Source organism: Xenopus laevis, chromosome 7L (assembly GCF_017654675.1).
Source record: "Xenopus laevis strain J_2021 chromosome 7L, Xenopus_laevis_v10.1, whole genome shotgun sequence".
Lineage (NCBI taxonomy): Eukaryota > Metazoa > Chordata > Amphibia > Anura > Pipidae > Xenopus > Xenopus laevis.
The window spans coordinates 44,698,352-44,722,885 of record NC_054383.1 but is presented as its reverse complement, the minus strand read 5'-3'; the positions used below and the strand labels follow the sequence as shown (position 1 = coordinate 44,722,885).

General features: G+C 37.7%; 1 protein-coding gene across 1 annotated transcript in view; it reads left to right on the top strand.

Moving 5' to 3' along the window:
- The window catches only part of cdh23.L (cadherin-related 23 L homeolog), a 588,894-nt gene that overhangs the window by 32,937 nt on the left and 531,423 nt on the right, over positions 1 to 24,534 (top strand). The window lies entirely within an intron of this gene.

The window sequence follows — 24,534 nt, the reverse complement described above, 5'->3', positions numbered from 1 at the left end:
CGTACTCTGGCTGTTGAGGTTTCTTGGAATAACAATGCTTTGGTCACAGCTTTTTGGCAAGGTCTTAATGAGAACCTAAAAGATGAACTGGCTCCCAGAGCTCTTCCTCCTCTGTTTGAAGATTTAGTTTCTCTGGTAATCCATGTGGACACCCGGATGAGATAGAGGGTGTGTCAAACAAATCCCATGTCCGGAGGGTTTCACTTTCTGCTGTACATACAACAGAAATTCCTTTGACTCCTTGTGTCTCTGCTGAAGAACCCATGCAGTTAGGGGCAACTCATTTGTCTCTGAAAGAGAGGATTCGAAGAAGGAATTCTGGTCTATGCCTGTATTGTGATCAAAGTGGTCACCTTCTCAAGACCTTTTTAAGGTTCCTTGGGTTTGCAGATTTTTATCGGAGGTTCCTATTGCTGCACTCACTCGTAAGGATGTCAATTCGCTTGGACTCCTGAGGCTCAAAAGACTTTTGAGTCTTTGAAGGTGGCTTTTGCTTCAGCTCCAGTGTTGGTTCACCCTTTCATTTACCCTTTGAAGTGGACACCTCAGATTATGCCATCCAGGCATCAAGATCCCTGGATCTTATTTCTAGATACTTTCGGTGGCCATCCCTGAAGAAGGACATCTCTCAGTTTGTCGTTGCCTGTTCCATATGTGCCCAGCAGAAAATTCCATGCTCTCTTCCCTGTGGTTTTCTTGCAGCCACTACCTGTTTCAAGTGTATCCTGGACTGACATTTCTATGGATTTCATTGTTGATTTACCCAAGTCTGCAGATCCTTTATTGTGGTGGTGGATTGGTTTTCCAAAATGGCTCACTTCATTCCCTTAAAGAGTCTCCCGGCTCCAGTTTTTCTTGCAAAGGTTTTTATCAAAGAGATTTTTCAACTCCATTGTTTTCCCTCTTCTATTGTTTCTGATAAAGGAGTTCAATTTATTTCCAGTTTTTGGGGTGCTTTTTGTAAATTATTGGATATTGGCCTTAATTTTTCTGCAGCTTACCATCCACAGAGCAATGGTCAAACAGAGAGAACCAATCAAATTCTGGAGCAGATTCTTTGCTGTTTGGGCTCTCAGAACCATTATATTGGTGTCACGGTCGGCACCCTACACCAGAACAGATGCCAAGCACCCTGGTCACGGCTCGACTTCACCAGTTAAATGACCGCCTTTGGCGTCGGGAGGAGCCCTCGGCTTACTCCGATGCCACCTGGACTTAACGAGAGATGCAAGGCATAAGTTCTGGCAGGCAATGGGGCACAACTGTTTACAAGGGTACTAGAAGATAGGAAACAACCAGGAACAGGCAGGCCGGGCCAGCACAAGCAGTAAGAATAGTCAGACAGGCCGAAATCAGGATGGAGAGTGTAGAATCTTCGATAGACTGGCTAGGTTTCAGGATAGGAGAGGACAGCGAAGTTTCAGTCAGGCAAGGGTCAAACACAGTAGATCAGGACAGGAATCAAGGTAATAACACCCAGGAACAAGCAAATTGAACCTAACAACGGGCAGTGTAATGCAACCTAATTACCCTTCTTATACTTTTGAATTTCGCGCCAATGCGCGCTGACGCCACACGCCAGCGCGCATGCGCCTTTAAATAATGTACGCGCGCCGCGCGCGCGCCCTAAGGCAAGCCGGCACAGGAACAGCCTGGATGCAGGCGACGGGCGTCCCTGCCAGAGACACGGCGGACGCCCCCGCATGCCAGGAGCACACCGCTAGACCACCAGGGTAAGCGGTTTTCCTTACAATTGGCTTGAACTCCTTCCATGGGCTGAATTTGACCATGGACTTTTTTTTGGATCTATGGTCAGAATCCTTTGGCTCTTCCTTCTTCATTAATCAGGTTCCTGCTGCTGAGGAGGTTGTGCAAGATTTTAAGTCTATTTGGGGCACCAGGCCTTGGTGAAGGCTTCAACTCACCAAAAGAAGGCAGCTGACAAGAATTGCAGACCTGCTCCTCCATTTGTCCCCTCAATTCATAGGTCCTTTCAAAATCAAGGTGGTTATTAACCCAGTTTGTGTCAAGCTCAAGCTCCCTCCCTGCATGAAAAATTCCAATTCCTTCCATGTCTCTCTACTCAAACCTGTGGTCAACAATGCAATCTTCTTCCGTTTGTCCTTCCCCTTCTCCAGTCCTGTTTGATGGGTATCAAGAATTTGAGGTCCAGGAGATCGGCGGTCTCACAGATTTAGAGAATGGTGCGCATTCATACCTTCATACATGCCCCCCCCAGCCTGATTGCAGCCATGTGAAGAGATAAGAAGCCAAGAGTAAATAGAGTAAAATGTTTCCCTGCAATGGGTATCTGCTTTGAGCATTAATATAAAGTAATACTTATAAAGAGGTCTGTGGAGCCCTTGAACAGGTTGCACACATCTCTTGGTATCCTCATGTCTGCAGTTGGATACCCCTGCTTAAAGTGTTACTGACACGTTCCTATAAAAATAGGAACATCTCAGTATCAGTAAAAAGAAGCTGCACAATAAATATAAGCAGTTAAAAGTCACCCACAGCCAGCAAACCATAGTAAAGCGACCCTCCAACACCATTAAATCATCTTTCTGAGTTGTTTCAGTCACGCTGGGCTGGGGTGGCGCAATCCCTCCTTAGGCTGGAGTCCTGTTTTCATTTGTAATTAGCCTAAGGAGGGATCGTGCCACCCCCAGCCTAGCGTGACCGGAACAACTCAGAAATTTAATGGTATTGGAGGGTCACCTTTACTAAGGTTCGCCAGGCTGGGGGCGGCTTTGGGGGGATTTTAGCTGTTTATATTTCTCATGCAGCTTTTTTCACTGATACCAACACGTTCCTATTTTTATAGAAACGTGTCAGTATCACTTTAAATGTGGTGAACTTCAGTATAAGATCTGATAGAAGTTTCAATGAGCCCAAAGTCCAAAATTCCATCGACCTATCAACACATCTGCATCATTGGTAGATTCTAGGTTGAAAATACTTTTTGTTGTAGCTCCCTTACTTTTAAATAGTTTTGACAATCAAAGTGACAAAAACATCAAGTTTTTACTGTATTTTCCACCCTGTAATTCATTATGCACATCCTTCCCTTCATTAAAATGTTAGAAATGTGCAAATACAGGAACATAAAAATGCCTATTAGGGAAACATAAATTCCCTGTTGCGAAGAAGGAGTGTATTTATCAATCTTAATTACATTTTCTTTCCAGGGGGTTGATTTTTTTTTATCTTTTTAGAAATTCTAAGAATGTAGAGTGTATTTTGATTTATCTTTATCTGCATTTATTGTTGTATTTTCTACATCTTGGGAGTCTTTGGAATAAAATGAAAATGGATGCAATGACCTAGAAATAATGCCTTGTAAAGGGTAAAAAAAAGCTTGGCTGCTTCTCAGAGAGCAGAGACCCAACAAATAAATCTAATACCAGCTTCCTTTATTTTTCCTCCCCATGCTTTTATGCCTTTATTACAGACTGAATTTTTAACAGCTGTCCCTTTGACTTGTTAGGGCTTGGCCACATTCAAGAGGTTCTTTAAAAAAAAAATAGCTCATATTATCATTCACAGACATATGTGTACCGATTCAAATGTAATAAAGGAACTTTGCAGCCAGTGATATATTTTTAGAATAAATAGAAAATTGTTTTCTTTGGCACATCCAAGACAGTCAGGATGCAGGCAAAATTGTGTACCCCAGCAAATACAGCCGCGTATATCACAATTTATTATGCTTTCATTATGCTATTATTATCACTATAGTGAGTAATGTTAACACTGACAATGCATATACCTATATTTATGGTTAAATTCCTAGATGTATATTTGAAATGCCCATAGTTTGGTTGGACAGATGTCATTTAATTTATATCAGACAAGGAAATAATATCGCAAAGCCTTATTTTGTGTGCCTTGCTTTAGACCCTCAGATGTTAAATTTCTTATCTGCTTATCTAGGTTAAAAAGGTTCATGCAGTATATACTAAATACAGCTATAGAGAACAAGAGTAAGAATACTAAGTAAGGGAGCAGGCAAATGGGGCTGGGCAGTGACTGATTTTAAGAAAAGTGAGAGCATTGTACCACCTGCCCTTGTTCTGAATATAATTAAATCTGGTGACACCTACCCATATTTTCAAAGGGAAATCATTGAAATGATCATAATGTACAGTATCGCGGTTTGGAGTTAAGGAGTTTGGATTCAGTGGTGTGCTGCTTTAGTATTAAAGAAGGGTAATGTATAAATATAACATTTATTTATAACAAATGGTAATTTTTGCCACTGGTTTCATACATTAAAGTACATTTTGTTAAAGAAAAAAAAAAACTGCTATTGGATTGCCCCAGCTGTTCCTTCTCAGCTGTCATTAATTTGGATAGAATGGATAAAATGAGGCAGAAGGTAAGTGGATGTTAATTGTTCATTTAGTGCCTTGGGGAGTTGCATAAATGGACAGAGATTTTAAAACAAACGGGTATCTCCACACTTGGCAACAAAGGGATTTCCATGTTCATTCCTCTCTTATGTTATGGAATATAGCTCAAACTGAATGACTGGCTTTGTAAGTCAGGGCTCTTACAGACGAGCGTTTGAAGCTGCACTCCCCTGCGTTCCGTTTTTATGCGTTCAGCTGCAGGGGAGTGCAGGAGTAGATGCATTCAGTTTTTTTCAATGGAGCTGTACTCACACAGGCGCATGTAGGCCAAGAAACCAGGAAAAATGCAGAATGCTGCGTCTCAACCTGTGTTCGGCACCTACATGCAGCCGCTTACTCAAATCCGGCCCTGGTAACAATTACTTACAAACGCAAAACTATCAGAGAAAAACAATCAACATGACCTACAGTATAGGTAACTTTTAAATGAATATTTCGAAAATAAATTTTTTTGTGTCAGTATCACTTTAATAAAAACAATATGATTTTTTGTCTCCTATAAGGATTAATTATATCTTAATTGGGATCAAATAAAGGTACTGTATTATTATTACAGAGAAAAAGGAAATCATTTTATTTAAATTAAAATTAAATTAATTGTTTGATTAAAATTAAGTCTAAGGAAGATGACCTTCCCCTAATTAGGAGTTTTCTGAATTACAGATCCCATACCTATACTAACCTTCTGTCTTGTCAGTTTCATCTCCTGTTTTTGTCCTTTCCCAATCTTTGATGAGGTCTTTTTGGACCCAAGAACAAGGAAGCCAATTGTTTTTTTGTGGGAGGTGAATATGGAATTTTTAATATATAGGAAAAGAAGGAAAGCCATTTGATGTTGAGACCAAAACATCTGTTTGTATCCATTTCATATGAGGGTTCCCATGTGTATTTTGTGGTGTGAAATAATTTTTTTTTTTTTGAGTTATCACCTGAAAACCCTGAATTGTTTGGATTATTGTACAAAACCCAGCACACATCACGATATCTTGAAATTGGAAAAGGGGAATCTGCCATTGCGTTCTACAGGACCTCAACAGTTTACTTTTAGCAGCTCCATGGTATAATACATCTCGAAAATTTGAGGGTTTTTTTCTTCCTGGAAAATTTTTCCCTTTAAAAGCCCAACCTGAAAAATTCAAGCTTTAATAAATAACCCCTATACCTTGAATTTAAAGATGCAGACAAAGGTGGTTGTTTTTTGTGCATTGGGATAATAACTCCTTGCAGTTGCAATGCTGTTGCTGATATTCTAGGTTTCTTGTAGAAAGGCTAGTATTGCCGTTTGATATTGCTAGAGTCTTGGGTGTTGATCAGTTAGTATGTTTTTTCTATCTTTTTGGAGTTCTGATGGATTTACTTGTTTCCTTCCACAATTAAAAACATAATAGTTAAGTAAAATGATTCCTGATAAAATCACTGCAAGGTCTCTGGCAACAAAATTACATTAAAAGCTTCACTGTTAAATGAACTGATGTAGATTATGATACTGTTGGTATTGTGTTATTCATAAATAAATAAAGGGTAATAACAGGACAAACAATGGCCTGCAGGTATTCTGTTTTCAAATGAAAGCAAGGCTGGGGGTTCCACCTGAGTTAGAACTTCCTACTAACAGCAAGGTCAGTACACTGCCTGTGACACAGAAGGGCGCTATTCTGCTATTTGAAATGGAATGATCTAATAGGTATGGGAAAATAATATACTGTATGTTGTAGGTCTATTGCCATTGATTAAAGAAAATGTAAAATTGCTTTTCTGAACTCTATTGCAATTTACATTAGTTTGTTTTTTCTAGTTTTCAATATATGAGCAGTTTTTATACTGCTAATATTATACATTTAAAAACAACAGCGCCTGCTGTTCCTTTCTTTTGATTTTACTCAAAAAAACTTGATCTTGAGTTTAAATAAATAGGCCCCTTACTGTCATATAACATTTATTCACAGATATAGGGGTAAATTCACTAAAGCGTGAAGTGGCTAACGCTAGCGCAAATTCGCCAGCGTGACGTCATTTTGTTACTTCGCCGATTTACTAACGGGCGCTGGCATAAATTCGCTAGCAAAGTGGACCTACTCTAGCGCTACTTCGCACCCTTACGCCAGGCGAAGTTGCGCTATGGCGAAGGGATGTAACTACGCTAATTCACTAACTTGCGGATTTTCATGAACGTTAACTCTTGCGCCAGACTTGCCTTCGCCAACTGAGACCAGGCGAAGTGCAATAGAGTAGATAGGGCTTGCTTCAAAAAAAGTTGAAATTTTTTCCAAGTCCCAAAAAACGCTGGCGTCTTTTCCTTTTTAAGGGTGATAGGCTGAAAAAGATCGTACATTTTTTTGGGGGTATCCTCCTTCCCCCCTATATTTCCTAACATATGGCACCTAAACTATACAGTGAGCACATGTATAGGGCAAAATAACAACTCTATTTTATTATATGAAGCTTTCCCAGTTTGTGTAGTGTAATGTATTTGGTGCTACACATACGTCCATTGTACTTTAACTTGGCACCGTATGCAAATTAGGCATCGCTAGCGTAACTTCGCTTGACAAATTAACGCTAGTGCAACTTCGCTACCGTTCGCCTCCCTGAACGCAACTTTGAATTTTAGTGAATTTGCGCAGCGCTGGCGAAACTACACCTGGCGAAATGCGGCGGAGTGTGGCGAAGCTATCGCCGGCGCAACTTCGGATCTTAGTGAATTTGCCCCATAGAATTCATTGTTAAGGTTCAGATTAAGTTCAGTGTTTGGCCAAATCTTTAAAATGTACACTATATAAAATGTGTTCAAATAAAACCAGGCAATTAGAATCAGTACCTGATAAGTGGACATGTTTGCAATGCAGATTTTTAAGTTAGTAGGCAACACTGTACTGGTAAAGTAATGGTTAAAACGGTAACATCCGCTACTAACTAGCTCCTGTGCATCTGTGTCTTTATTCTGCTTCTATACACAGGAGCTGTGTATCTAATGATACACAAGGGAAAGCATGAGCAGGTGGATAAGACAGTGATATTGACTGGAGTGGAAGAGAAGCAGCAATGAAATTACCCCAATATTTACTTAACAGTGACCAGACCGTTCAATTTTATTTAACCAACAAATGAGAGTACATTTGATCATACTATCTGAAGCAGATTAAAGCACAGATTTTCACATGATGTTTTAAGTATTATTATTAAGTGCACTGAGATTTATTTTAATTTGGTTCTTACAATATGAAGCATTTTGATTTACCATAAAATAAATGAGTACAATATGATTTCCAGTTATTATGAAAAGAGACTCACTTTAAAATGATTAATAAGCAAGCAGTTAAATATAAATGTAACATTTATAAATGTATATTCTTTAACTTGTTTTCTTTTAATTAAGTCGGAATAAAATATAATTCTCATTGATTTTTTTTACGTCTTTCTTGTTTTAATTCCTTTATGAGGAACAAATTGCACTGGCCTCACTTACTCAGTCCCCATTCAGACTTAAGTAAAAAATATGTATAAAATCCACTCTCCTGCAACTCTCCTAGATGTTCTCTCACTTTTGGTCTGTTCAGGATTAGTTGGCACACTCCTTTGTTAGTTAACACAGTCAGTAATCACCCAGTTAGTGTTAGTAAGTCAACTTGCTTTATCTTACAACTTCTCCTCTGTAGCAGTTACTCTTGGTTTGCAGATCAGCACAAACCCATCACCAGTAAAATATAGCACCAATAGTGTGTTGCTAACAACACTAACCAAATTGCTCTTTCAGATTATACTTACAAGCACATCATAAATCTGTGCTTTCAAAGTTGCTCCTGTCTTCTCCATCCACACTCCCCAGTTCAGACCAACACTGTTGCATATTGCAAATTGTCTCAGAATATCACTTTCTGCATCATACTAAAAGTTAACTCAAAGGTGAACAACCTCTTAAAAGGAACTTGGTGATTTTTTTTATATCACATTAAATAAATATAAATGTATTTAAATAACATTGCACTGTGATTTTAAAAAAAATTGGAGCTGTAGGAATGGAAAAACGTGGCAGGCAAAATGCTGTGTGTGCCAGAAACAGTGAAACCTACCTACCTGCAGGGGGGCACCAATATTATGTAAACACAAATAAAATAAAAAACATTCAGATGCTCAATTGAGCCTATTTTTGAAGGAATACATTCTATTAAACACAGATGTTAATTTGGTAACAATACATTTCCTTTATACTATTTATACTGTTTAACCCTTTAAGTGACTCGAGCTGGCACAAAAGTACCATCATTCTGAAGTCAGAAGTCTCTGTATAGGATTTTGCTGTCTCGACCTGGAAGCAATAGTGCTCTGGAATAGGCAAACCAGACAATCCATTCCAGTGGTCCAGCTCGCATATTGGAAGCTGTTCTGTGGCAAGGTATTTAATTGTAGTGGAAAGCTTAGGAAGGTCTCTCTGAGCAGGGCACAGAGCAGAAAGGATACATGTCTGTGTAAGGGATTTCCAGAGGGACTGGGGTGCTGCCTGTCATTGCAAGGAGCAGAGGGAGCCATGTCCAAGAGACTGAAAGTCTGATTCACTGAGGAACCAGGGTCGGACTGGGGGGCCCGGGGCCCACCGGGACTACTGTCCAGGGCCCCTTCCGACCCGCCCCCCAACCCCTACTGCGACGCGCTGAGCGCGCGCACACAAAGGCGCCGCTTGGCGCACCAGCGTGAAGGCGCCTGGCGCATGCGCAGAAGGCGCCTGGCGCATGCGCAGAAGGCGCTGCGCTGATCGGCGCTGCGGGAGGAAAACTTTTTTAAAGATATCTGGAGAGGTGTCTGGCCCGGCGGGGGCCCATTAAGGGTCGGGGCCCACCGGGTATTTTCCCGGTGTCCCGCCGGGCCAGTCCGACACTGTGAGGAACTGAAAAAAGCCAGGAGGCTGAGCAATCTCCCAAAGAAGTATTGTGAGTACAAAGATGACTCTAACCTATGAGATGGTAGTCCACAAGGGGCCCAGTTTAGTAGAATCAAATGTGTAAAGGTAGCACCCAGTGGGCAGGATTTATTATTGTGATTTATGTTTTGTAGTATGAAATGATCACTTATGTGCCTGAATAAATTAAAGAGAAGAAAACATCTGTTGAGGATCCCACAAGCTTACAATATACACATATATGTATTACATTGTTATATCATGCTGGGCCCTCCAGAAAATTGCTCCTCTTAACCTGCTTACTATAAGAAAGTCATATATATATATATATTTAAAAATTACATGAAAAGCTGACGTGGCGTTTCTGTTCACACATGGACCTTTCTCAAGGCTTGCGAAAGGTCCCTGTGTGGACCGAAACGTCACGTCGGCTTTTCATGTAATTTTTAAATACACCTTTTCAGCATTTAACACAATATCTCAGCGTTGCTGGTCATTCCTTCACTATCTAAACCATTTACCGTGCACCCGAGGCAAGTTCCAAAGGCGGAGGAGTGCTGCTCATATGAAGATATATATACAGTATATATATATTATTCTAATTTTCAAATATGATTTTATCCTTCAGTAGGCAACACTTTCCCACATTCTAATACACCTGAAAAGGTGTAATTTAGTTTAATTTATATTTGCTAAAAGAGTTGCAATAATCAAAACAAGTTTAATTCAATGTGCAAATACAGCTTACACCTCTGTATACAAGTGATTATGTTGCATTATTCACAGTAACATAGTAACATAGTAAGTAAGGTTGAAAAAAGACACATGTCCATCGAGTTCAACCTTTTTTTTTTTTTTTTTGTTATTTACCTACCTATCTGCCAGTTGATCCAGAGGAAGGCAAAAAAACCCATCTGAAGCCTCTCCAATTTGCCTTAGAGGGGGAAAAATTCCTTCCTGACTCCAAAATGGCAATCGGACTAGTCCCTGGATCAACTTGGACTATGAGCTATTTCCCATAACCCTGTATTCCCTTACTTGCTAAAAAGCTATCCAACCCCTTCTTAAAGCTATCTAATGTATCAGCCTGTACAACTGATTCAGGGAGAGAATTCCACATCTTCACAGCTCTCACTGTAAAAAACCCCTTCCGAATATTTAGGCGGAACCTCTTTTCTTCTAATCGGAATGGGTGACCTTGTGTCAGCTGGAAAGACCTACTGGTATATAAAGCATTAGAGAGATTATTATATGATCCCCTTATATATTTATACATAGTCATCATATCACCCCTTAAGCGCCTCTTCTCCAGCGTGAACATCCCCAATTTGGCCAGTCTTTCCTCATAGCTAAGATTTTCAATACCTTTTACCAGCTTAGTTGCCCTTCTCTGTACCCTCTCTAATACAATAGTGTCCTGTTTGAGTGATGGAGACCAAAACTGTACGGCATATTCTAGATGGGGCCTTACAAGTGCTCTATACAGTGGAAGAATGACCCCCTCCTCCCTTGACTCTATGCCCCTTTTAATACAGCTCAAGACCTTATTTGCCCTTGATGCTGCCGACTGGCATTGCTTGCTACAGCCAAGTTTATCATCTACAAGGACTCCATAATGGATTTGCCTAGTGCAGTCCCATTAAGGGTATAAGTGGCTTGGATATTTTTACATCCCAGGTGCATGACTTTACATTTATCAACATTGAATCTCATTTGCCACTTAGATGCCCAGATTGCCAGTTTGTCAAGATCGTGTTGCAAGGATGCCACATCCTGGATGGAATTAATTGGGCTGGATAGTTTTGTGTCATCTGCAAAAACTGATACATTACTTACAACACCCTCCCCTAAGTCATTAATGAACAAGTTAAATAAAAGTGGACCCAATACTGAGTCCTGGGGGACCCCACTAAGAACCTTACTCCAAGTAGAGAATGTGCCATAAACAACCACCCTCTGTACCCGATCCTGTAGCCAGTTTCCTATCCACGTGCAAACGACTTCATTAAGCCCAACAGACCTTAGTTTAGAAAGCAGTCGTTTGTGGGGCACAGTATCAAACGCTTTGGCAAAATCCAAATAGATCACATCTACTGCCCCCCACTGTCCAGAATCTTACTTACCACATCATAAAATGCAATCAAATTCGTCTGACATGACCTATCCTTCATAAAGCCATGCTGATTGTTGCTCATAATGACATTCATTAGGACAAAATTTTTAATGTGATCCCTTAACAAGCCTTCAAATAATTTGCCCACCACAGATGTCAAGATTACTGGCCTATAATTGCCAGGCTGAGATCGTAATCCCTTTTTAAATATTGGAATAACATCAGCTTTTCTCCAATCCATAGGCACCATACCAGATGACAGTGAATCTGAGAAAATCAGAAATAAGGGCTGATCTAAAACTGAACTAAGCTCTCTTAGAGCCATCAGGCCCTGGAGCCTTGTTTACATTAGTTTGTATTAAAGATTTTTGAATCATATCCTGAGTCAGCCACTGACTAGATTGAGCTGAACCATTCGTGCAGTTATTAAAGGAAAACTATACCCCCAAAATGAACACTTAAGCAACAGATAGTTCATATCATATTAAGTGGCATATTAATGAATCTTACCAAACTGGAATATACATTTAAGTAAATATTGCCCTTTTACATCTTTTGCCTTGAGCCACCATTTTGTGATGGTCTGTGTGTTGTCTCAGAGATCACCTGACCAGAAATACTTCAACTCTAACTGTAACAGGAAGAAGTGTGTAAGCAAAAGACACAACTCTGTCTGTTAATTGGCTCATGTGACCTGACATGTATGGTTTGTTGGTATGTTTGTGAGTACAGTGAATCCTACGATCCTAGGGGGCGGCCCTTATTTTTTTAAAATGGCAATTTTCTATTTATGATTACCCAATGGCACATACTACTAGAAAAGTATATTATTATGAAAATGGCTTATTTACATGAAGCAGGATTTTACATATGAGCTGTTTTATGCAATATCTTTTTATAGAGACCTACATTGTTTGGGGGGTATAGTTTTCCTTTAAGTGAGCCTGTGAACCCAGACTCCTCTATTGTATACACTGAAGAAAAGAACTGATTTAACACATTTGCCTTATCTGTATCTGTTACAACCATACTGGTACCATTATTTAATGGAGCCACACTCTCAACCTGCATCTTTTTACTATTAATATATTTAAAAAACCTTTTAGGGTTAGTTTTCAATTCCACCGCAATTAACTCTTCATTTCTTTTCTTAGCCTTCCGGGTTGCTGATTTACAACATTTATTACAGTGTTTATATTCATTAATTGCAGCTTCTGTCCCTACAGATTTGTAGTTTTTAAATGCCTTTTTCTTCTTTCCCATTAACTTCTTTACTTCTGTATTAAGCCACACAGGATGATTCTTAGAGCTTCTACGTTTAGTCCTTAAGGGAATAAATTGAGAACAGTAATGATTTAATATCATTTTAAAGGACAACCATTTCTGTTCTGTGTTTTTATCTGAAAACCTAGTGCCCCAATCAATGCTCTGTAGGGCAGCCCTCAAGGCACTAAAATTAGCTTTTCCAAAATTCATGGTTTTTGTTGCCCCAGTATATTTTTGTTTTTTGCACCAGACATTAAAAGATATAACATTATGGTCACTATTTCCCAGGGGTTCAATGACTTGCACATTTGCTATAAGTTCTGGGTCATTTGAGATCACTAAATCAAGAATAGCATTTTTTCTGGTTGGCTCCTCAACAACCTGTGCTAAAAAATTGTCGTGCAATAAGTTTATAAACTTGTTCCCATTAACTGATCTGGCAGTACCGTTGCTCCAGTCAATATCTGGGTAATTAAAATCCCCCATTATCATTACTTTACCTAAACTAGCAGCCTTTTCTATTTGCATTAGGAGCTTTGTCTCCAGTGATGTTATACATACATTGAAAAGGTTCCATTACCATGAAAATATTTTTTATACTTATTTATTTATTGTTTAATTGTATGCGTCCGTTAGAATAGTTTAGCTGGTCCCTTAGTACAATGTGGGTGCATGAAACTGCTTGATCTTACAGGGTATGCTAGGCATGACTTTGTGATCTATTTAGCTAATAGGAGCAGTGTCAGACTTGCCCACTAGGACACCAAGAAAACTCCTGGTAGGCCCAGGCGTCAGTGGACCCTCCTGCTATTAATCATCTGGTATATATCATTGTCATTTTTTCTGTCAGGACAAAGATGGAAGGCTAGATTATAGTGTGTAAAGAAAAGAGGCTATGAAGCGGATTTATCACTTTTTGTGCTAAAACTGAAAAATTCTAATTTTAGTGCACTTCTGCTTTATTAAAGGCAAGGGCTTGCCCTGCAAACAGAAGTCTTGTGTGCCAGGGAATTGCTCTATCGGGGAAGCACATTTATCAAAGGTCGAATTTCGAATTCATGTGAGTTTTTAAAAACTCCCATAAACTCCCATGCATGAACTCGAAATTCAAACAATCGAAATTTATTTAAAAAATGTAATTTTGAATAATCAAATTCAAGTTCTTAAAGGAGAAGGAAAGTTATGGAGACATTTTATTGACAATTGATTAGCTGCAATAGTGCAAGCTAGAATGCTATATTTATTCTGTACAATGTTTTACCATACCTGAGTAAAAAGCTCTAGAAGCTCTCTGTTTGATAGCAGCTGCAGTATTAGCTCGGTGTGACATCACTTCCTGCTTGAGTCTCTCCTTGCTCACCTACAGCTCTGGGCTCAGATTACAGCAGAGAAGGGAGAAGGAAAGAAATGCAGTGTTTCTTTTGACAGAGGACTCAGAGCAACATTACTTTGAGGGTTTACTGGTATATTTAGGTGGACCTTTCTGATAAGGCTTACTTAGTTTTAACCTTTCCTTCTCCTTTAAAGGGCCAGAATAGGATTAATCTCAAAATTCAAATTAGAATTTTTTTTAAAAAAAACTCAAATTGAATTTGAACAAATCCCTAATCGAATTTGACAGTTTTGGCCACAAAAAAACTCAAAAATCCGAAATTTGAATTTTAAATTCGACCCTTGATAAATCTGCCACTTGGTATACATAAACAACCCATGACTGCCCTGCCCATGCACCTGTAAGCCCCACCTCTTTTACAACCCATGAATTGTATCACAGGGCCCCCTTTTTCTCTGGGGCCCCTGACTGTCCTGCAAACCTCAACACACATATACATGAGCATATTGTAATATGTATATTAGCTTACATTACACAGCTACAGCCTGTTTATAGTACAGGGTAGTATTTCTTTCCCCACATGCTTTTGGATTACTTTAAGCATTATTAAAGTTAGTTCTTTAGTGATAGAAAGGGATTATTCGAACTAAAACTTTGTTGAGGTCCTTTGGGGACCAGAAGCCCATGATATGCAAAAGGATCCTCCTCCAAGTATATTACCAACTTTGTTTTTCAATATGTTGAATAACAGCAGATCTCTAGAGTAATTCTTACTAGAAAATCTGTATCTGTAATGCAAAATTGATGTCCCTTTTAGGGTAGAAACACACGGTCAGATTCAGGGATATTAGTCGCCCAGCGACAAATCTCCTCTTCTTCAGGGTGGCTAATCTCCCAAAACTGCCTTCCCCTGCCTTCCCGCAGGTGATTTACATTCTATATACTTTGTTTTCAGAAGTTGCCCGAAGTTTCCTTGTGAGGCAACTTCGGAAAATGAAGCGATCCGAGTGCCATCTCCCCGAATCTGTCTCTACCCTTAAATGCTTTTGTTGCACTGGTTGTAGGATTTATGTTGGTGTATGTAGATAGGTCTGATTCTGATTCTGAAATTTTACATCATAACTTGTTCATATTTCACAGTACCTTGATATTGTTGCAGGTTTTAAGGCCTCAGTGCATTTACTTTGTCATTAAAACCCTAATCAGTAATTGGAATAATTATGATCAAATATATAATATGATATGTTGATAAGTAATATTCTACCCAGCAAACATAAAAAAGAAGACTGTATTTAAATCCCCAGCTGTTTCCTTCAGTTTCTTCAGACCTATTAATCATCAATGAGAAAAACAAAGATAAATTGTCTCCATGCTGATAAAACTAATCACAAGACACGTCAGCTTCTGAGCAGTTCTTAGGGATTTAGAAAATCAAAAAGAACTGACACTGATATCATGAAAGCCAATGTCACTTTCTCTTGCTTTACACTTTTTTCTGTTAGATAACTCTATCACTAGAGCTGCTTTGTGCCTTTAAAGTGTAATGGCAACTTGGACTCAAATAATTACTGTAATGGAGTCATTTGCTTTCCAAACTTTAGCACCACAGTAGGGGACCATTTTACCGTGGGATGTGATCTACTTGCTGGGAGCAAATAATTGAGTTAAAAATTATACTGACGCAAACTCTGATCTCTAATAAACACTTGTAAAAATGTGTCAGTATTCTTCTTACAGAAGGAGAAAAATGTCTCCTGGTGTTTCTGAACAGGTTGAATCTCTCAAATGTATGCCTTGTTAATGTTCCACAGAGGAACAAGCAGCAGAGTTAAATCTGTTCAAGACAAAAGGATCTGAGTGCATTTGAAGATATATGCCATGTTTATACACAAGATATAATCATTTTTGATCAGATAGGTGTATTGTTTTTCTAATTCGGTGTTTGGTGTTCTCTGTTTAAGGTGTTGAAGCTGATGTCTGCACAACAATGAATTTTTTTATGCATAATGAAATAGAATATAATTCTAAGCACCTTTCCAATACAAATGAATCAAACCATTTCAACTATTTTAAAGTGAGCTGAAAATGAAATAGCAGCTGAAAGCCGTTTCTGTGTGTCCTCTGCTCTTCTCTTCTCAGTTTACATGACTACAGAAACAATGTATCACAAATCTGCTCCCTTCCAGTCAAGACTCTAATTCCCACAAGACCTTACCTGCTATTCTACTTCTTTTGTCTGTTAATCAGGGAACATGCATAGTATTGTGGGAATTGGAGACTTGGTTGGAGGAGAGATGACCAATACCAATACAGTATTTCAATAGGATAAATAGTCAAGGAAGATAGATGTGGGGAGACAGAAATTGTTTTCAACTGAATATTAATAATGAATGTATTCAGAAAAGTTGATTTGAATTACAATTGCTTACAATTACATCCCAGGTTCTTGAGAGCTTCTCAGTATGTTTCAGTAGAACACATACTATATAGACCAAAGATAATGGGCTCATTTATGAACCACAACCAGAGCTGTGGTTGTGAAGCATTGTCTGTAGCCATTGCTCAAATTGATGCCATTGGTTAAAGGTACTTGTGTCCAAAGGCACTACTTGAACTTTTACCTAGTTGCAATTGTAGCCTCCTGTTTTGAATTGTGCAGAGCTGCACCTATTGATGCTGGGGAACCATGGAGCAACCACTTCAGATCACCACAGTGGTCTGTCAATAGACTACATGTGTAGGGATGTCGCGGACTGTTCGGCGGCGAACTTGTTCGCGCGAACATCGGCTGTTCGCGTCCGCCGCAAGTTCGCGAACATCGCGCGACGTTCGCCAATAGGCGTTCGCGTCAAAATCGTTCGACTATTCGACCATTCGAGCGCTAAAATCGAACGATTTTCGTTCGATCGAACGATTAAAATCCTCCGATCGTTCGAATCTAACGATTTTCGGATGTTCGAAGTTCGCGAACTGTTCGCGAACTGTTCGCATTTTTTGCCGGTGTTCGCGAACGGCGTTCGCGAACACATTATCGGCGGTTCGCTACATCCCTATACATGTGTCTAAAGAAAATGATGAAAACGTCCCAACTCTAATTACTAAATGCAATTGCATCAGGCACATGATCCCCTAGCAAACACAATTTTGAGATTGTGGAAAAACATTGTATTGTTGGTATAAAACATGGTGACTTGCATCCAGAATTATACTTTGCACACAGCACTTGCAGTTGTATATGAACCCAAAATGTTTAACATGCTGCATTTGTGTTTCTAATAGAAAAAAAGAATAGTTTTCAACTACATTTTCTAAACTATTTGAAATAATTGGTTAAGAAATACATTTTACATTTACATTCTAGCTTTTTCTTTCTTGCAGGATGATAAAAACAGCTATGGTTTCCTATTCACTACAATCACCAACCTTAAGAATTTTCCTGTAACTAGAGAGGCACTAAATCCTCCATTTTGATATTTGGGCAATTTAAGGATTTCATGAAGGATTTGGCTTTACCCAGAACCAAATACAGAGGGGCACTAAAAAAAAGTTTTGATTCCAGTTTTCACATGACCAGAAGGTTTGGGTTTGGTTTGGACAGGCACTAGGATTTGGCCACATTTGAACCCTACTGAAAAAGACTGATTCAGCTGAATCCCAAATCGGGTCATTAGCAATTCTAAATATTTCATAAGCCAGAGGTAAGCTGTATTAAAGAACATGTTTCAGCATCAATGGCTTATATAATTTTAAAATGACACAGAAAAGTTAAACATACTACATTGCAAAGCACAATCCTACATTATACAGTCTTATTCACAAAAATGTCATTTAGCAAACAATTTTCCATTGCTGTTCAGTATGATGCAGAATGTGGTACTACGGATTCTTTTTTCTACCATACATTTTCATTCTGTTGCAGTTATCCCATGTGAATTATTTATTCCCCATACTGCAATTGTATTGTTATGTTTATTCAAATTGTAAAGCATTGTGTTCCTTGTGAAGGTTTAGAAATAGAGATATATATATGCAAACAACTGTAATGGCACTTGACCTAACAGATTACATATGTTTGTTGTTATCATTGGTTTATTATTATATTGTTAAAATGTGTTATATTTATATATATATGTAAATACACTGCAAGGAAAGGGTTTAAAAAGTCTGCCTACACAGGCAAACACTGCAATCTTCTGCATAAAAACGTATTATTTTCTCAACGGATGAAAAATATTTTCTTTTAACAGGTAAGCTGCCCACTTCTTTCTTTGGCTATTTCTTTGGCTATTAAATTAATGAAAATATTCATCAGAAGAATTCTTCAAAAGCCTTTCTCAAAAAACAAATTCTAAACCACCTATTGGTAAATATTTTTGGAATAGTTAATTGTAAATATGAATCTGTGCAGGAGCAAACACTCATATTACTCATTCCCATAGTCAAATGCTTTGGCTAGCCAATCTGGTGATCTGATCAGATGGATGACTATGGGATCCTACTTTATATTGTAGGTCAACTTCGGCTGTGGTTCTTGGTAATTTGGCCCCATCAATACCTGCATGGCCTAATATCACCTAATGATGTGCACAATGCTGTCCTGCATATCTTCGGCTTCTTCATGGGTGTGATTCTTCTATAGGCTGGAAAACAAATGTAAATGGTACGCCTTCCTGCAGAGGGATGAGCAGATCAATGACTATGGGTGGTCATTAGGACCACTGAAACAGTATATGAACCCTGAAGATGTAAATGTGGAGCCATTGTGGTGCACACATGTGGTGAAGGGGAACCCATAAGCATTTGTGGGGCATTTAAATGAAAACAAAACCCTCAGAATGAATAATTAAACAACAGATAGTTTATATCATATTAAGTGGCCTATTAAAGAATCTTACCAAAGTGGAATATATCTATCAGTAAATATTAGCCTTACATCTTTTCCCTTCCAATTATGTGAGGGTCTCTATGCTCCCTTAGAGATCACACGACCAGAAATACTGCAGCTCTAACTTTACAGTAAGAAGTGAGGAAGTAAAGTTCAGAACTTTGTCCATTAATTGGCTCATGTGACCTAATATATGTGTGCCCTTGGTATTTTTGTGTGCACCATGAATCGTATGAACCCCAGGGGTGGCCCTTAGTACTTAAAAAGTAATATTTTAATGAAAATGCTTTATTTATTTATTTATTTTTATTTTCTAACTTGTAATAGACTGTTCAGAGTTAATTGGATATTGGTTTCTATTGGCACTTGAACAACTTTAGCAGCGATATTAGCAAATGAGGCAACTGATGACTTATTATATCACTTTAAAAATATTTTTTTGCTTGTGTTAGATTTTGGAAATACTGAAAAATGTTGCAAATTGTATTTTCCTGAAGCAACTAAATTATCAAGCAGAACTCTTGCAGGCAGTTGATTAGGTAATGGAAATGATAAAACACAAGATCATGTTTCTGAAGAAATTAAATTTCAGTTTCTTTCGTTTTATGTATAAAGAGCAATGGCAGTTAGATGCCAATTTAAACATAATGTTTGTTACCGGTCATGTCCAGCACATTTATGTATGTTTCTGAAACTGAGTTATTTGTTTATGTCTGTTGTACTTCAGCTAAGCAATTTAGTCAGTGTGTGATATGAATAGTCTCTATCTGGATCTAGAATAATACTAATTATACCCATAAATGCAATAAGGTCAATTTAAATGTATCCCATGATTAAAAAAGGCAGCTTACATGGTTATCAACAACAATGAAATACAATTTACTGGTATTATTGGGGGAAATACGATGGCAGATTAAAGTTTGGGCTCCTAAATACATTTTATGTGATTTAATGGTTGATATAAAAGCTCTTATTGAATACAACTTCTTGTTGACAACCCAAACACAAAAGTCACATTGTTTTAAAATAATCATGGCCTGGGGCCATCTGGTCAACGCATCCGTATTGATGAGTTTGGTGACTGACTCTACACTTTCATTTGTAAATTTTACATTCATATATAAATGTACTTACTAGACAGACACAATTAATTCCAACATGGAATTAGTAAAAAAATTGGATTTTTGTAACAAAAACAAAGTATTTGTCAAAGGTTTGAAACTCAGCTAGTAATGGTATCTCCAAATTAGTTTATTTAAGGAGGGAAAAATTTGAAATTGGTAGCCATTCTTCCTTGGGACCACTGTTTAATGTTGATGCCTTCCCCACCAAATCCAATGTGAAGTGGAGCGGTATCATGAAATGGTGTTATTGCTAAGTTGTGCAAGAGAATAAAAGGCACCCGGTCAGTAGGGAATATTGTGCTTCTTTCTTCCTCTTATTCCATACATAGAGGTGTTCTGTATCCCTTCCTTGACTCTACTACACCTAACCCTGCCATTGATAAATGAGCTTAACATGGCTATAAGGACTCTCATTTGGTTCTGCTGAACATTTAGGGGCTATTTATCAAAGTCTGAATTTATCTCAATATTTTCTGCTACAAACTCAAATCCACTCAGGTTTTTTACGCTTATTCATTATAAAATTTGCTTTGCGGGAAAAAATCAGATTTTCCAGATTTTTTCTGAATTTTCAGATTTTTGCCCAAAAACCCTGAAAACTTCAGAGGTATTGCGCACATCAAAAAATCATCGGGACTTCTCCCATTGACTTATATGCAACCTCGACAGGTCTGAGATGCCGGATTTTCTGATTCTGACTTTTCCATCCTCAGGGTTTAATAAATTCCGGAAAATTCATGATTTTTTAAAAGTCCGTTTTTATATCACACATTTTTCGTGATTTTTGCATTCAGAGTTTACTAAATAACCCCCTTAACATTCACTGAATCTCAATCTTGCAAACAGTGCAAGTAATTTTGGTTTGAACTGAGACTTGTAATGTTCAGCACCTTGGACAGCACTCCCTCTCCATAGTAATGCTGTGGTTAATTTACATACATAGTTTGCAAGCTGTAGTTAACACTGTAAGATAATCAATCAAATTTACGTTTTTCCCTGTTTCTAGTGGGATCAGGGCGAGGCCATATTAAACAGGCAACCAGTCTCTGTCCGTGTACACCCCCACCCTTCCTGTGCGATTGCTTGGTGCCTGAAAAGTTCAGAGAATTGTTCTTTTTACCAGCAATTGAGACCCTCCAGTCCTAAACTAGGGGAGCACCCACCACTGTTGCACCCTAGGCACGTGCCTCTTCCGGCCCTGACTGGGATTTAAAATTTAGAATTTAGAATTGTCAATATTACGTATTATAATAGTATTATATTATTATTATAATATAAGCGATTAGTTGCGTTAAAAGATGTTCTGGGCTACTATTACTGTATATATTTAGGATATCATTTTGTTGTCACAGTGGATTGATAAGGGAGTCTGACAGTTCCTTCAACTGAGATCTTCCAGAGGAAATATTTGCCTGTGAAGTAACAGTCTTTACAGAATGTAATGAAAACAGAAGGGTGCTGACCACTGCTTTGGGCTCACCACTAAAACAAATACTGGCCTTCTTTAAAGGGAAATTGTTGAGTTACAAATATAATAATTCTAGTGGATGTTTTATAATAGCTCAGTTTCACAAATATGCTTTAATACTTTTTATATTAAACCATTTATATGTAAAATCTTACAGAAAAACATAATAAAAGCAACTGAACCTGAAAATTAGTATGCACCCTTATGCAGTTTTTTGTGTACATGTAAATGTATATGCTTATTTCAGGAATCAGGGTCACTTTAAGCATGCACTACAGTTTATTTGATAATTACAATAGCAATGGTTTCCCTTTAGGATTTCAGAGGCAATTTCCTATAAGTATAAGTTATAAATCAAATGCCACTGTAAACATAGTAAACTTAAAGATCAAAACTTGTCTAGTCAACAACAGCAACAAAATTGATATCTGCTCTGACACAATTGTTTCTGATTGGCTGCTAAGTGTTACTAGACCCTGTCCAAATTTTTAAATTCTTAACACATAAACAGCACATTTCCCATCCTTTTTTAGTTTGATTACAGTGTAATACTGGTAAGCAATAGGTAGATAACTACGTCTACTGACAGCACTGGTACTGATGATTCTCATTGGAGAATTAATTTGCATATGGAATTATATTTGGGAGACCTACTTTGGAAAGCTAGGGGGTGCAAAAAATCTTTGAGAAGGTATATGTCCATTTTTATATTATGAAATGACAACCAGTAGATACTAGTGGATGCATCCATAAATATTTTTTTTTATATATTAGCCAAAACAATCTTTAGACAATATAGCTATCCATAGATTCACACATAAACTTACACTTGTGTACATGTAGTATAGATTTGATACTTTATGTAGTCATGGTTAGAAAATAAATGCTGATTAAACACCTTTCACTATAAAGTATAACAGAGGAAAAGCCTGAAATATGTGTCACCTCTGTTGTCTATGAGAATGCCCCTTGACAAAGGCATAATTACCAAAACATTGGGGTAATTCTCTTGCCCAGAGTTTCTGCTTTGATATCCAAAGGTTTTTCTTTTGTGAAAATTGTTATAATTTTTATATCATGTGATTATGGTGTAATATGTGGTCTATTTAAACTTGATAAAGACTCTTAATTGCACTGCTACCTTGGTGTGTAGTACTTTTCTATCGTATTGTCTGTCTGCATGAACACTTCATTATAATATTAACAGGATAACTCAAGGATAACCAAGGATTTTTGTCTTTGCCTTGCATATTTTGATCATATTTTAAATGTATAGTTCTATAGTGTCTTTGGTGTATCTTATTAAAAGATCAGCTTTGATAAATGTGGATATTACATATAAAGGAGGAGACTTCTCCACAAACAAAAACATTGCTCCATATAAAATGTTACCAAATTAGAAAGTGTGGTCAATTTTTGATCAGTTCCTATTTATTAAAATTCTGTGTACACGCTTCTGCGTGTTGTACATATACTGTACGTGTGCACATCAAAGCAACCACCCACTTTTTTGCTTTTCATTGAAAAATATAAGCTTTGTGGATGTTTTTGCTCCACAAGAGCAGGATACTTTATATGTTGCATTACTAGTTTTTATGGGCCATTCTATCAGCCTACCAGGCTGTTCCACGAGAGGCTATGTTGTTGAGAGGTCTCTGTAAGATGCACCATGAATAAATGTAGCATTGCTGTCTTGAATGCTTATGTCCCAGAATACCCTGTAACTCAGTATCTTACAAAAGAATTATAGTTAGGATTGTGGTATTTTTAAATCACTGGACACCTTTTTTTTTTGTTGATTAATCTTGGTCTCTGTTTTATATTAATTTGCTTGTGGAAATGTAACACTTTTAAGTAAGCAATGGTAAATGTTGCTGAATTTCAAAATTTATTGGACTTGCTCAACCATCTGTTTCTATGGTAGCCAGGGAATGGAAGCTATACATTGCAGTTTCTGTTATTCATAGCAACATCAAACTTAGATAATGAAGAAAACTCAGAATTTAAAGAGGATAAAAGTATATCTAAATATTTGTTTTGCACTGCATTTACCAGCATTCATAATAAAAGATAAGATACTGTTTCTAACAGTTTTACTTGTTATGGAGGCTGTAATCTAGTTGCACTTGAAATTGGACCTTTTACAGGCTGAGATAAGTTTCCAAAACTTGAAAGCTGATGATGCATACAGCCTGTGATGGAGTAATGATCCAAAGAAATAATCTGTAGCCTGTAGACTGTAAGGCATTGACATTAAAGGGGTGGTTCACCTTCAAGTTAATTTTTAGTATGTAATTGAATGGCAGCTTTTCCATTGGTCTTCATTATTTTTTTGTTGTTTTTAAATTACTTGCCTTTTTCATCTGACTTTTTCCAGCTTTCAAATGGGATCACTGACCCAATCTGAAAAAAAAACAAATGCTCTGTAAGGCTACACATGTATTGTACTATTTATTCATCATTCAGTCCATCTCCTATTCATGTGCCAGTCTCTTATTCAAATCAGTGCATGGTTGCTAGAGTAATTTGGACCTTAGCAACCAGACTGCTAAAATTGCTGGGAGAGCTGCTGAATAAGATAAATAACTCAGAAACCACAGATAATAAAACATGTAAACCAATTCCAAATTGTCTCAGAACATCACTCTCTTTATCATACCAAAAGCTGACTTAAAGGTGAACAACCCCACTTAAGGCTGAATCTGAACCAATAAAATAATCTGTAATCTGTAGACTATAAAGCACTGAAATAAATGCAAATATTTTTATCAGATTATGTAATTTTTAAAATTTTGCTCAGATTTGATGATGCAGATTACAGCTCAGATTCACATTAGTTTATCGAGTATTTGGTATTCTGCGAAATCCAATTTTTGGAAAATATGCATAATTTTTGAAACACTGCTATTTTTAGTAATATTAAGATGAAATACTGGGGGGCTTTTTTCATTAATTCCAAATTTGTGTTAAAATTCTGCTGAACACAGTGGGACTCTGTTTAGGTAATTTAGAAGCATCATATGCAGATACCAGGCC